Below are 13,655 nucleotides of genomic sequence, written 5' to 3'. Positions count from 1 at the left end.
AAATGACATCAGACACGTTTTGAGATCTGAAATTTTTGATCCAAAATCGTTTCAAAAGTTTTTGCTCAAACTTTTGCGCAACATACATGGATTTTTGTATACAACAAACATCAAAACATATAATATGACAAGATCGATGCAAAAACGAAAAAAAATACATGTCCTTGATCTTTAAAAACTCACAAAACGAATATACCGAAGCGGAAAGATGCGAGGGTTAATCCAAAACGATTTGCGGTACGATTTCTTGAAGAAAACCAACATGAATTTATAGAACTTTGACAAGGGAAGGGTGGTTGCTGCTGAAAACACTAAGAACCCTAGGTTTTTCTTTAAAAAAAATGAAATGAAAGCTAATGAAATGTGTGTGTGTGTGTGCATAAGTGTGTGTGCGTGTGTTATAGGTTAATTAGGGGGAAAGTGCTTAATTGATAATTAAAAATGTTAATGAAAATGTTGATTCACACTAACATTAATAAAATCCCCTAATTTAAAATAAAATGCAAAGTGACAAATCTTTAAAGTTTAAAATCTTAAAATCACCTAATAATTAAATTACGCTTTAAAAATGCTAAAAACTTAATAAATAAATTAAAATGCCACTTTCTTGACTTGAAATAAATACCACATTTTACAAATAGTCCAAATCGTCGTCGGTCTCTTTTCCTCGATCCCGTATTGAATAATCGCCTGAAATATGAAACTCAAGAAAACATTTTAACTTACACACATAAACATAAATAATTTAAAATACTGCAAATTCATGATTCGTGACACGTTAAAATCATTTTAAACTTAAATAAATAATTTAATAATTTAAATAAATGCATGCGTTTTACGTGTACGGATTTTAGGCTCTACATAATGATATGTGGTACATCATCATAGATGGACCAATGAAGATCATGAAAGCAAACAATTCCATTGCCATTTCTGATGGTGTTCAACAGAGAATTGAAAAACCGAGAATGAAATGGAATGGTAACGAAAAGAAAAAGGTAAATCTGGGCAATGTTTCCAAAGAAATAATATACAAGACATTAGATTAAAATACCTTCAGCAAGATCAAAATGTGTTCTACTGCTAAAGACATATGAGATAAACTGATACAATTATACGAAATAAATTATCAAACAAAATAGAATTAATTGTATGTGGCAATCCAAAAATTTGACAGTATCAAGATGAAGGTCGGAGAATCCTTGTCGGACTGCGATGAAAGAGTGAACAATATTATTATTGAACTAGCTGCTCCTAACACGGAATATGACAAAAGAGAAATAGCCTTGAAAGTTATGGGACACTCACAATAGAATGTGATGTAAAACAATGGTTTGCGAAATATATTATAAATATATACGCATACATAGTCAACATACAAACATGATTAAGTAAGTACACAAAATTTGATTATGGAAGTTCGAGGCCAATGGCTTCAACATCTTCCTTTTTCCTACAACCAACGAAAGATCCACTAGATAATGCTTATATCATATATTAGGATGCTTCACAGCAGACTAATGTCTAGAACACACAAAAGAACTAAAACTACATGTCAAGGTCACACAACATGATGATTTACACAATCATGGATAAGGAGTATGGTTAATGAATAATAGGTATTTTTACTCTGAACCATATCGCTTCTTGTCTGGTCACACTCCCACATCTTATACACCTTATGTTTCCACACTTTATGAAGATATGAGAGAGTATATTTATAGAATTCAAAGTCCAACGATCAATTTTTCTAGATATTTGAACTTTTGTGTCCGGTCTTTTCTCATTAATGATTCTAAATTGTTCTGTGCATGAGATTCTTGATCATCCCCATGTCTAGAAAACAATAATTGATCTCAAATTCCTTGACATGTGTTTCTTGTATGTTGATCCTTATTTCTTGTGATAACGGATAATGAAAGATTTACTACTCATTTTCTTTAAAATATACTAGAAATTTTTTTTCCTCAGAAACTTTTGGCCATATATATATACACTTTGCACCATTTAAAATAAATATTCCAACAAATTATTTGAAAATCCAAAAAACGCAATTCAAGCATAAAATCGTAAATCATCAAACTAAACCTAAAATTAGCAATTTTCAAAATAAATTATAAACTCGAAGTCCTCTCAAAAATATAAAAAAATCATAAAATATTTAAAGTAATCTTATTGCAGAAAAACTAGCAAAGGTCCTCGGGTTATGTGTACCATCAGTCCAGTTAGTTTAACCATCAAATCCCCCATCATCAACAACATCATACTCAACTGCATCGATCACACCTAATAAGTCTATTGACTCAATAAACTTTAACCATGATAGCAAGTAATACATAATATTACAAACAGTCTCGGAATCCCCCCCTGAGAAGATCATCATGTTCCCTCCATAGAAATGCCAGGAGCGCTCATTGTCACACCTCATATCACCTCCCCCTCTTTACATTCATTACATGCATATTTTTAAACATTTTTCCTTTCATCATAAACATTTCATTTGATCATATATGTATATGTTTTCTCTATTTATTAAATTCCGATAATTATATGTGACTTTTGTATCAGCTGTAGTTCGATGGATCCATCTATCCATATAACCATGGTACCAGGCGGCGGGGACATCAGCGACACTCTCACCCGTCAACTGAGTATCAGCCTACATATCATCGTATCATCGTAGTAGTTACAATCAAGTCACCTCCTTCAAATTTTCATTATATTCATCACTTATGAAATTTCACGCATATATATCATTTTTATTTTAAACAAAGAATGCAATACGTCTTTTAGCTTTATCGTTTTCATCATAAAATTCATAAACTTTCAAAATAAACATTTCAGCATTTATTACATCATTCAGGGCAGTGCTTGGATGTCTAACATTTTTCAGGTGTAAAATGGTCGTTTTGCCCTTGAAACCCTAACTTTCCCAATTTACACTTAGACCTTTAAAAGATGACTCAAATCCATTCAAACTTAACATAACACCTTAAAATACACCCATAAATATTTTTTAGACGTAAACTTAAGTTCGACAACTAATTTCTCAATTCATTTTAAAACTTAAACCTACGTTCCTATTTTAACCCAAAACAACATGAAACTTAACCAAACTTTACCAACCTTGAACTATATCTTATTAACACATAACCATACCCTATGCAACCCAAATTAAGCCAATAAAAACCCTTGAACAAGCTTAGAACCTTGCTGGAAATTCTGCACAATCTCGAAAACCCTCACTTGAACCAACCTTCAATTCCTTCGACCCTAGCCCATGGCCGACCCGACCATACCTTATACCACCCTCCTAGGACCATGACCGAGCTCTTACCAACCTACTGGACCAGCCTCTACAACCCATGCAAGCACAACCCTAAACCTATGCCCCTACATGCTTTAAGCGACCCAAACGACGTGCAACCTTCAACCTCCCCTTCCAGCCCTTGCATAACGCATCTAGAGCTTTAACTATACCCCTTTAGGACATTTGAACACATCCCAAACAGCAGCCAACAACCGCTCCTCCTAGGACAAAAAACTTAAATCCTAGTTTTCTTACCCCCCCCCCCCCCAATTTTCGTTCAGCATGTTACCCCTTCTTTTCCAGCCCTTAAACATGCATATATGAACACTTAAACATGTTGAAAAACGTCACTCCTAATATACCTATCATGGCAACCCCTTTGTGCATCATTATCATGAATTTAGAACCATAAAAATCAAAGTTTTGTTTATGTTTAGCCATAAAAACGAAAATAAAATAAAGTGAACCATGTTTTCATGCACACATGTATGAACACGTATAATATGATATGAAGGATGAGTAAAGGAAGATTAAGGCGTGATTTAGCATATTTTACGCATGAAAAACGATTCGAGATGCGAATAACATTGGTGGAGAGACGGGGGATGAAACCTTGCTGAATTTCCTTCAAAATCACACAAACTTGCCCTTGAAAATTGTGTGTGGCCGTGTCATGGCTCCTAGGAGAGTCCTAGTTTTTTTTATGTGTGCGTGTGTTTAATTGTGTAGGAGCTTAGGGTTTTAGGACTTTGTTTTGATATAAATAATAAGGTAAAAGTTTAGCCTCAATAACATAGGTATAACAGGCCCATTAGATAATAGGGAAAATTTTTTTTATAAAAGTTTTCAAAAATATTAGCCGAATTGCCAAAAAATCCCTATTTTCGTAAAAAATCGAATATCGATTTAAAATACGACTTGGCACGTAAAACACCTTAAAAGTTTCTATTGTCGAAAATACCATTTAAAATATATCATATATTAAAACAATCATTTAATAAAAATATTTTTATTTGCGGTCCCCTGTCTCTGTTCCTCGATCGCGTCTCGAATAACCTTTAAAGTACAGTTTTATGCATTCTAATATTAAACCTATTTTATATATGTAAACATGTATACCATATTCAATAAATACAATTAAAATAATTTAATTATGTATTTTTTTTTATAGATTTACATGCAGTTGGATTACGTTATCGCATTTTGGACCTAACAATTCATCTCTCTCTTAAATGAAATTTCGTCCTCGAAATTAAAACTTACCGAATATCTCCGGGTAGTGACTCTTCATGTCCCTCTCAGTTTCTCAAATAGCTTTCTCCTCCAAATGATTGAGCTACTTGACTTTGATCTTTTGTATAACCTTATTTCGGGGCCTTCTTTCTTGTCTATCCGAGATTTGTATATGTCTTTCCTCGTATGACATATTCGGAGTCAACTGCAGAGGTTCATAATTTAGTACATGTGAAGGATTCGATATGTACTTTCGCAGCATCGAGATATAGAACACATTATGCACTCCATCTAGCTTCCGTGGCAATGCCACTCTATAAGCTAATGTTCCAATCTTCTCTAAAATCTCAAACAGTCCTATGAACCTTGGAATGAGTTTGCCTTTCTTGCTAAATCTCATAACACCCTTCATAGTTGCTATTTTCACGAATACGTGGTCACCCACTGCAAACCCTGACTTCCTTCGTCACTTGTCAGCGTAGCTTTTCTGTCGGCTTTGTGTAGTCTCTATCCTATCTCGGATTTTTACTACTAGCTCCGCTGTTTGTTTGATCAAGTCCGGGCCAAATTCTCCTCTTTCACCAATCTCGTCCCAATGTATCGGTGATCTACACTTCCTCCTATAGAGTGCTCATAAAGAGCCATTCCTATAGACGATTGATAGCTATTGTTATATGTGAACTCCACTAGAGGTAACTTCGGTTCCCAACTTCCTTGGAAATCGATCACACAATCTCAGAGTAGGTCCTCCAAAATTTGAATTACTCTTTCGTATTGACCATCGGTTTGAGGATGAAACACTGTACTGAACAACAAATTTGTTCTCATCGCTGAATGCAGATTCTTCCAGAAGGATGATGTGAACCTCAGATCTCTGTCAGAAACAACCGATATCGGAATCCCATGCAGTTGGACTATCTCTCAGATTTACAGCTCTACGTATTGTGTCATGGTGAATGTCGTCTTAATAGGTAGAAAGTACGCTGATTTCGTAAGACGATCTGCTATAACCCAAATGACATTGAATCCTATGATAGTCCTTGGCAATCCCACTACAAAATCCATAGTGATATTTTACCATTTCTACTCCGGAATAGGAAGTGGCTTAAGCTTCCCTGCTGGCCTCTGATGCTTCCCTTAACTTGCTGGCATGTCAAACACTCGGACACAAAACACAATGTCTCGCTTCATGCCCGACCACTGATACAATGACCGCATGTCTTTATACATCTTCGTACTTCAGGATGAATGGAGTACGGTGTATTATGGGCTTATTTCATTCCATAATCGGTCTCGATATCGAACTATGTCATCCTCCTCAGAATACAGCCTCCGACCCTTAGCTTCATGTAGTAGCCCGAATTCCAAATTGGGTAATTAACGGAGTAATGGTGATTAAGAAGGTTTAAGGTGTAATTTTGGCTATGGTCATGATCGGACGGACCGAAGAGGGTTCGGAAGCACCGAAGAGTTCGGACGATCCGAAGTGTAGTTCGGTGAATCCGATCATAGGTGTCAAGTGTTGATCGACACGTCATTTTTCCATGCATGTTCGGACGGTCCGAAGTGTATGATCGGAGGATCCGATCATGAGCTGTCAAGAGCCAATGGACACGTAGCGTTCGGACGTTCCGAAGTGTTGTTCGGAGGATCCGAACATGGCCTATAAATAGTGCTCGGATTTCTCATTTGTGACTTGCCAATTCATGATTTTGCCTCATAGTTGAGAGGATTTGGAAGGTTTCTAGGGTTAGTTGTTGGTCGAGCGATAGCCAAGAGCTGCCAGGAGTAGTAGCGTAGCGGCGCCTGAGTTTCAAGGCAATCGACATCAAAGGGCTGTCGACGGACGAAGGTAAACCCTAAACCTTTGGTAGTACTATGGAGTACTGGTTTTGCTAGTCGAGCATGGTAGTATTGATTGAGTATGCTTTTGATGCGTAGGCTTGTGCTAGACCTGATTAGCGGTGTTGCGTAAGGCTAGGCTTGCTGTGATAGAGGTACGAAAGTACTATCCGAGATATCCTGGTTGAGTATACATTCATATATGTGTTGCATGAGTATTTGCTGCATTGTTATATGTCATATGATACATGCTATTATGTCACGAGTTATGATGCATATTGCATATCATGTTGAGCCGTATCTCCTTCGAGATAGCCTTTACTGTTGAGCTGTATCTCTTTCGAGATAAGCTATATCTTGGGGCCGCTCAGCCCTGTCTTGTGGACGCATGGACACCGAGAGTACACAGTGGCCGACGGGTCGGGAGGGCTTCGGTGGTCCGGGACATTTTAGGTCCACGTCTGTCTTGTAGTGGATGCAGTGACCCAGAGGTTGGACCGCGCGGCACTATCCACTTGGCGCCTCTAGACTGAGCATTTTGAGATCCTTTGTGATTCCTGTTTCTTGACTACCCTGGTATCATATCATAGCATGTGCATTTCATATAGGTTTGTATACTCATACTTTTGTACTGGGCGTTCTTATCGCTCACGTCCTCGGTTTTGTTTATTCTTGGACACCCCATTCCCACGGGGCAGGCCTCAGGTTGGATGGCTCAGGAGGAGCAGGAGGAGGACGTTGAGTAGCTGGTTGGTTTAGTTTTCAGTGTTTTCCATTTGATTCGATATGGTTGTACTGGATATTTCATTTTGAGTTAGTCTAGACTTCGATTTCGATTGGGTTGTATAACTATTGTTGTTGGCCATATTTCCGCTGTTATCTCTGATTATAATTAATTAGGTTAATTGCATGCTTAGTTTTTGATTAGTAGGTGATTCTGGAACGGGTCACTACACTTCATCTCTCAGTCCCATCCCCCATCAGAACATTGATCTTCACATATTCTATCGCTCAGAGTTGACTGAACTGTCAGAGTAGAAAGATTAAGAGCCTCGCTCCTAGCATACATCGCAAGCTCGAATCGCTGAATCTCCGCTTGCAATGGTCTTTGAACTGTCAACTCATCGATGACCGCTATGTTCCTACTCAAAGCGTCTGCAAATACATTAGCTTTGCCTGAGTGGTAGTTAATATCGCAGTCCTAGTCCTTTACCAACTCTAGCCATCTTCGTTGTCTCATTTTCAACTCTTTCTTGTTGAAGAAGTACTTCAAACTTTTATGATCAGTGAAAATCTTGCACTTCTCTCCATATAAGTAATGTCTTCAAATCTTGAGAACAAATATTACTGCTGTGAGGTCGAGGTCATGAGTCGGGTACTTCTTCTCATGAACCTTCAACTGTCTAGATGCATAAGCTATCACTCGGTCATTTTGCATTAAGACTGCACCTAAACCAATCTTCAAAGCGTCCTTATAGAGAACATACTCTCCTTGCCTCGATGACATCGATAGAACTGGCGCTGAAGTCAAAACTTGCTTCAAATTCTCAAAACTCTCTTGACAGTCGGATTGCCAAATGAATTTTGCATTCTTCTTCGTCAAGGCGGTCAAAGGAACCACAATAGAAGAGAATCCTTGAATAAACTTTTGGTAGAATCCAACTTGACCCAAGAAGCTACGGATCTTGGTTACGGTCTTTGGTACTGGAAACTCTCTAACTACCTCGATTTTCCTTGGATCGACCTCAACTACATCTCTAGAAATGATGTGGCCTAAGAACACCACTCTCTCGAGTAAAACTCGCACTTCCTGAACTTAGCGAATAACTTTCTATCTTGAAACAATTGTAGTGTCATTCTCAAGTGCTGACTGTGCTCTTCTTTGCTCCTCGAGTATATCGGAATATCATCTATGAAGACTATGATAAATTGATCCAGATACGGCTGAAATACGCGATTCATGAAATCCATGAAGATCACTGGAGCATTGGTCAACCTAAATGACATCACCATAAACTCGTAGTGCTCATATCGAGTCCTAAATGTCGTCTTTTGAACATCAGACTCCTTCACCTTCAGCTAATGGTATCTCGAACAAAGATCTATCTTCGAAAAAATTGATGCTCCTTGCAATTGATCAAATAAATCCTCGATTCTAGGTAAGGGATACTTGTTCTTGGTGCTGAGTCTGTTCAGCTCTCTGTAATCAATGCAAAGTCACATACTACCATCTCTTTTCTTCACAAATAATTCCGGTGCGCCCCACGGAAAACAACTCGGGCGAATAAAACCTTTTTTCAGCAACTCTTGAATTTTGTCTTTTAGCTCTTTCATTTCGGAGGGTGCTGGAGAGGGGATGGCATAGAAATTGGCACAGTGTCCAGCATCAACTCAATAGAAAATTCCACCTCTTGGTTTGGTGGAACGCCAGAAACGTCCTCAGGAAAGACACTAGGAAGGTCTGTGACAACCTCAACATCCTCTAGCTTCTGATTGACATGAACAAGTGTTGAAGTAACACATGCTAGAAAAGTTTGGCAGCCTCGTCTCATAATCTTTCTCGCACAGATGCAGGAGATAATGTGCGGCATTTGCTTGTTCCTTGTTGCTTCAAAGACAAAAGATTTCCCGCTTGGTGGTCGAATAGATACTAACATCTGCCGAAAATCTATCGAAGCTCCATTCATAGATAGCCAATCCATGCAAAGAATGATGTCGAATTCAGGCATCGGGAGTACGATGAGATCTGTCCGAACCATATCTTTTTGCAAACGAAGCTCCAGATTCTTCACAATGCTCGAAGTGACTATTTGATCACCATGAGGAATGGAAACTTTAAAGCCCAATCCCAAATTTTCAGGCATAATATTTAGGCAGTGTTTGGTAGGGGTGATAAGGTGGGTTTATTTTTTTTAACTCACCTTATCCCTCGTTTGGTACGCGTGATTATTCAACCAAGTCGATACCTCATATGAATGATTAGGTTATATTAGGTAGGTAAAAATAATACCTCATCACTCCCTAGGATTATTTATTCAACTCTTAATCCTTCCTATTTTTTCAATTTTACCCTTCTCCTATATCCAAACTCACCACCACGACCGCCGCCACCGACCGCCGTCGCCGTCGGCTGATCGCCGCCTCCAGCCGATAACCGCCGCCGACTGTCGGCCGATCGTCGCCAGCAACCACCGAGAACCAGCCGACGCCGGACCACCGACCGTTGCCGTCGACTGATAACTTTCGGCCGGCAGCCCTCGACGCCGCTGGCCGCACCAACTTCGCCGGAACGTCACCGTCGCCGCCGCCGAACCGCCGTCGCCGCCGTCGGAGTGGAAGAAGAAAAAAAAGGGCAATTTTGTCCTTTCATCAAAAAATTCAAAATTATCCTACACTTAAAAATCATACCAAACATAACACCATATATTACATTCCTACTACAATCATTTTTTTATCATTTACTTACTAATCATTAGTTTATTTTATCCTCCAAACCAAACGCAGCCTTAGTTGCTTGATGAATTCTCGGAGTGAGCTCCAGTATCCAGCAATGCATAGGTAGTTACACCTAAAATAAATATCTTTTATGCGACAAATATATGATCAAATCTAGTCGTGTTGAAACTTAAATACTTTCTATCATTAATAACCAAAAAATTTCAAAAATTATCGCTCTTAGCCATAGTAATTCTAGAAATATGCACAATTTTACCCAAATTATTTTCGAAAATTGCATTTAAACCCCTTAAAGTTTCGAATTCTCTTTATTTTAAACCCTAAAATTCTCGAAAATTGCATCTTATCCCATTAAATTTTGAATTCAATTAGTTTAGGCCATAAACTTTCGAAATTCATAGGTTTAATCCCTAAAATTCCAGAAATTACGAAAATAGCCCCTGAAATTTCAAAACTTTGCAATTTAGTCCCTGAATTTTCGAAAATTCCAAATTTCACCTTAGAATTTTCGATTACCTCAATTTCGGTCCCTATACTACTAAAAATTTTTGGTTTAGCCCTTGATTTCTCGGCCTAGTGAATTTTGGCCCCTAAATTCTTGATTTTTGCACTTTGGTCCCTAGTTTTTGATTTTTCCATTTCCAAGCCTTAAAAATCTTATTTTGGTTCCATTCATTCCTTTGCATGATTAAGGCTTATGTTTTATGCCCAATTTCTATAATTCTCATTGTCGTCTCTTACATCCAACTAAATTAGAGTATGAAACCTATTTTCCTCTAAGTTCTTATTATCCCTATCAGTTCTCATAACCAATTTAACATTTCATGCAACAAAAGCAATATAACAATGTTAAACAACTAGGTTACCAATGATTAAAGTCATGTTTGGCTCTTGCTCAGCTTCCTCAGCATGCATATCATAAGCTCTGCCACCAGTTGGTCCTTTCTTATTTGGAAAATCAACAGCTTTATGTCATTCTCTCTTGCATATGAAGCACTTTTATGTTCCCACATGTACTTGTCAAAGTCTAAGCAATTGCATTCTTTGCACAGTGGCCTCTCTTCAGGTTTTGGTGCTTCAGGCTGTGGTGGCTTCTGTTGCCCCGGCTTCTTCCACTATCCTTGGGGCTTTTGATGCCCTTGAGCTTTAGGATGTCCTGTGAACTGTCTCTTATTCGGCTGAGAATTATACTGGTGTTGTTGCCTCTTGCACTGCATCTCGAAATCAATATCTTTCAGGGCTTGCTCAGCTTGGAATGCACAAGCAGTGGCAGCTGCATAATTCGTTGGTCGCATCAACATGACATCACGACGTATAATAAGTCAAAGACCATCCAAGAAGTGCCTTAGTTTCTCAGCAGCATATCCAGCAATAAGGGGCACAAAATGACAACCCCTATCAAATTTCCTAACGAACTCAGCCACAGTTGTGTCTCCATGATGGAGACTCGTGAACTCGATCTTCAAGAGTCCTCGGACGTCAGCATTAAAATACTTATCGTAGAAGATGTTCTTAAATTGTACCCAAGTAAGGGTGGCTAGGTTAATTCCATGTTCAGCTCATTCCCACCAAAGAGAAGCATCATCTCGCACCAAGAATGTGAGGACCCGGGTGCTAATCTCATTTTCTTAAATCATCATTGGGATTAAATGGGTCAATAAAATGTAGAGCCCAAAATCAGTATACGTAAAACTCGTGCATTTATTTAATTTGTTAAAATAATTATTTAAGTTTAAAATGATTTTAGAGATGCATGATTTATGAAATTTCATTATTTTAATTATTTATGTTTATTTGATGCACGTTAAAATGTTTTATCAAATTTATGTTCTAGGCGAATATTCGAAGCGAGATCGAGGGAAAGAGATCGGAGACGATTTTTGACAATTTTTAAAAAGTGGTATTTTATTTCAAGTCAAGAAAATGACACTTATAAATGATTTATGAAGTTTTAACATTTTTAAAGCCCAATTTAAATATAAGGTGATTTTAAGATTTTAAATTTTTAAAGTTTATCAATTGTGTATTTTATTTTATTTAGGGGATTTTAGTAAATTTATTATGGGATTAGAATATTATTAACTTGATAATTGGTTTAACATTTTAATTGGCATGATTAATTAATTAATTTAAAAAATTTCCCTTAATTAAAACACACGCACACCTTATACTTACCAATTATGTGGATGCAAACACCCCACACACCACACACATATATTCACGTATACACACACCACACACATAAACATTACTTGGTCAATTCATTTACTCTATTATGGTAAGAGGAGAAGAGAAGTTTTCTTGAAACTCTCTTTCAGCTGCCTCCATATCACCACATTCCTCTCCAAATTTCCTTCAATAATCCTTCGTTGATTTAGCATCAAAAATCGTGCCTCAAGTCGCCCGGATCATTTCCAGCACCGTGTCGCTTCGATATTCACCGGATCGTGAGTTTTAAAGATCAAAGGCATGTATATTCTTTCGTTTTATACATCGATATTGTCATAGTAGATATTTTGATGTATGTTATGAGTGAAAATTTGATTGTTATGAGAAAAGTTTGAGCGATTATGCATTGAATCGATTTCGTAAACATTTTGGATCTCAAAACACGAGTTTGTTGTCATTTTAAAACTGCGAATTTTCAGTCAATATTCTGGAAAAAATTTCAACATATAAAACGTAGAACTTTTCGATACCTTCGATTTGACAGAAAATTCGAAATATTTGGATAAGAAACGAGTGAGTTATGGTTGGTTTAGTGTGACTGCTCAAACCTGTGATCTTATGAAAATGATGTTTATCATGTTTTGAAGTTTTTGAGTTGCAGGCTTCGTTGGATGATAAGTGCAAATCTTGCACTTAATTTACATTAGAATCCATTCTGAATTATGCTTGTTTCGAACGGAATTATGCGTTTTGGTTTGTTTCTGTTGTCATTTCAGGAATGGAGAAAATAGTGGACACGAAACCAAGTGGACTAGGAAAACAGAGTAGTGCGCAGCCGAGAGCACACCCACGGACAGAGGTACGCGCGCGGTCGCGCCACTTCACGCGCAGCCGCGCGCACATAGACGCAAGTCATCAACTCGAGAGGCGCGCGCGGCAGCGCTACTTCTCGCGCGACCGCGCGCGCAAGAGCATAGGCGAGGACTAGTAGCATGCGCGCCACCGCGTAACATCATGCGCGACCGTGCGCGCACAGCAGAACATGAAGTCTCGAGAGGCGTGCACGGCAGCTCCACTTCTCGCGCGACCACGCGCACGCAGCAGCAAGCCACACAGACAGAATGGCACGCGCAGTCGTCCGAGATCATGCGCCACCGCGCGCGCCGTGCATCCAGAATTGTATATATGCACGAATTTTAGGTCAGAAAAAGAAGCAGCAGCCGTCATTGCAGAAAAGCACGAGAAATCGCAGCGCATACACGAGACAAAGATTTAGAGTGCGAAGAACAGTCACAAATACGAAGAACAACGGATCCGGGAACGGAGATGACACTTCGGATTTGTTATCTTTTCCTTCGCTTTCTATATTGTACTGTGTAGCGATGTCTAGAACTACGAATATGTCTTGTTTTCGCTTGGATTTCGTGATGAACTAAATTTCCATTCTAGAGAATGATGTAGCTTTGTGGATACAATAATTTGACGTGGTTATTTTATATGATTGAATTCCATTTTATATTTAACTCTGTGTTTATTTCTCTGCAATTTACTGGCCATAAATTATTTGTTGTTTGATTAATTCTATAAATCGAGAGTGGGACTAGGATTATAGATCATTAGAGACACATCTTTGAATGTTTATATC

The sequence above is a fragment of the Primulina eburnea genome, chromosome 4 (genome assembly GCF_022965805.1).
Source record: "Primulina eburnea isolate SZY01 chromosome 4, ASM2296580v1, whole genome shotgun sequence".
In the NCBI taxonomy this organism is placed as follows: Eukaryota; Viridiplantae; Streptophyta; class Magnoliopsida; order Lamiales; family Gesneriaceae; genus Primulina; species Primulina eburnea.
This window is presented reverse-complemented; position numbering follows the sequence as displayed.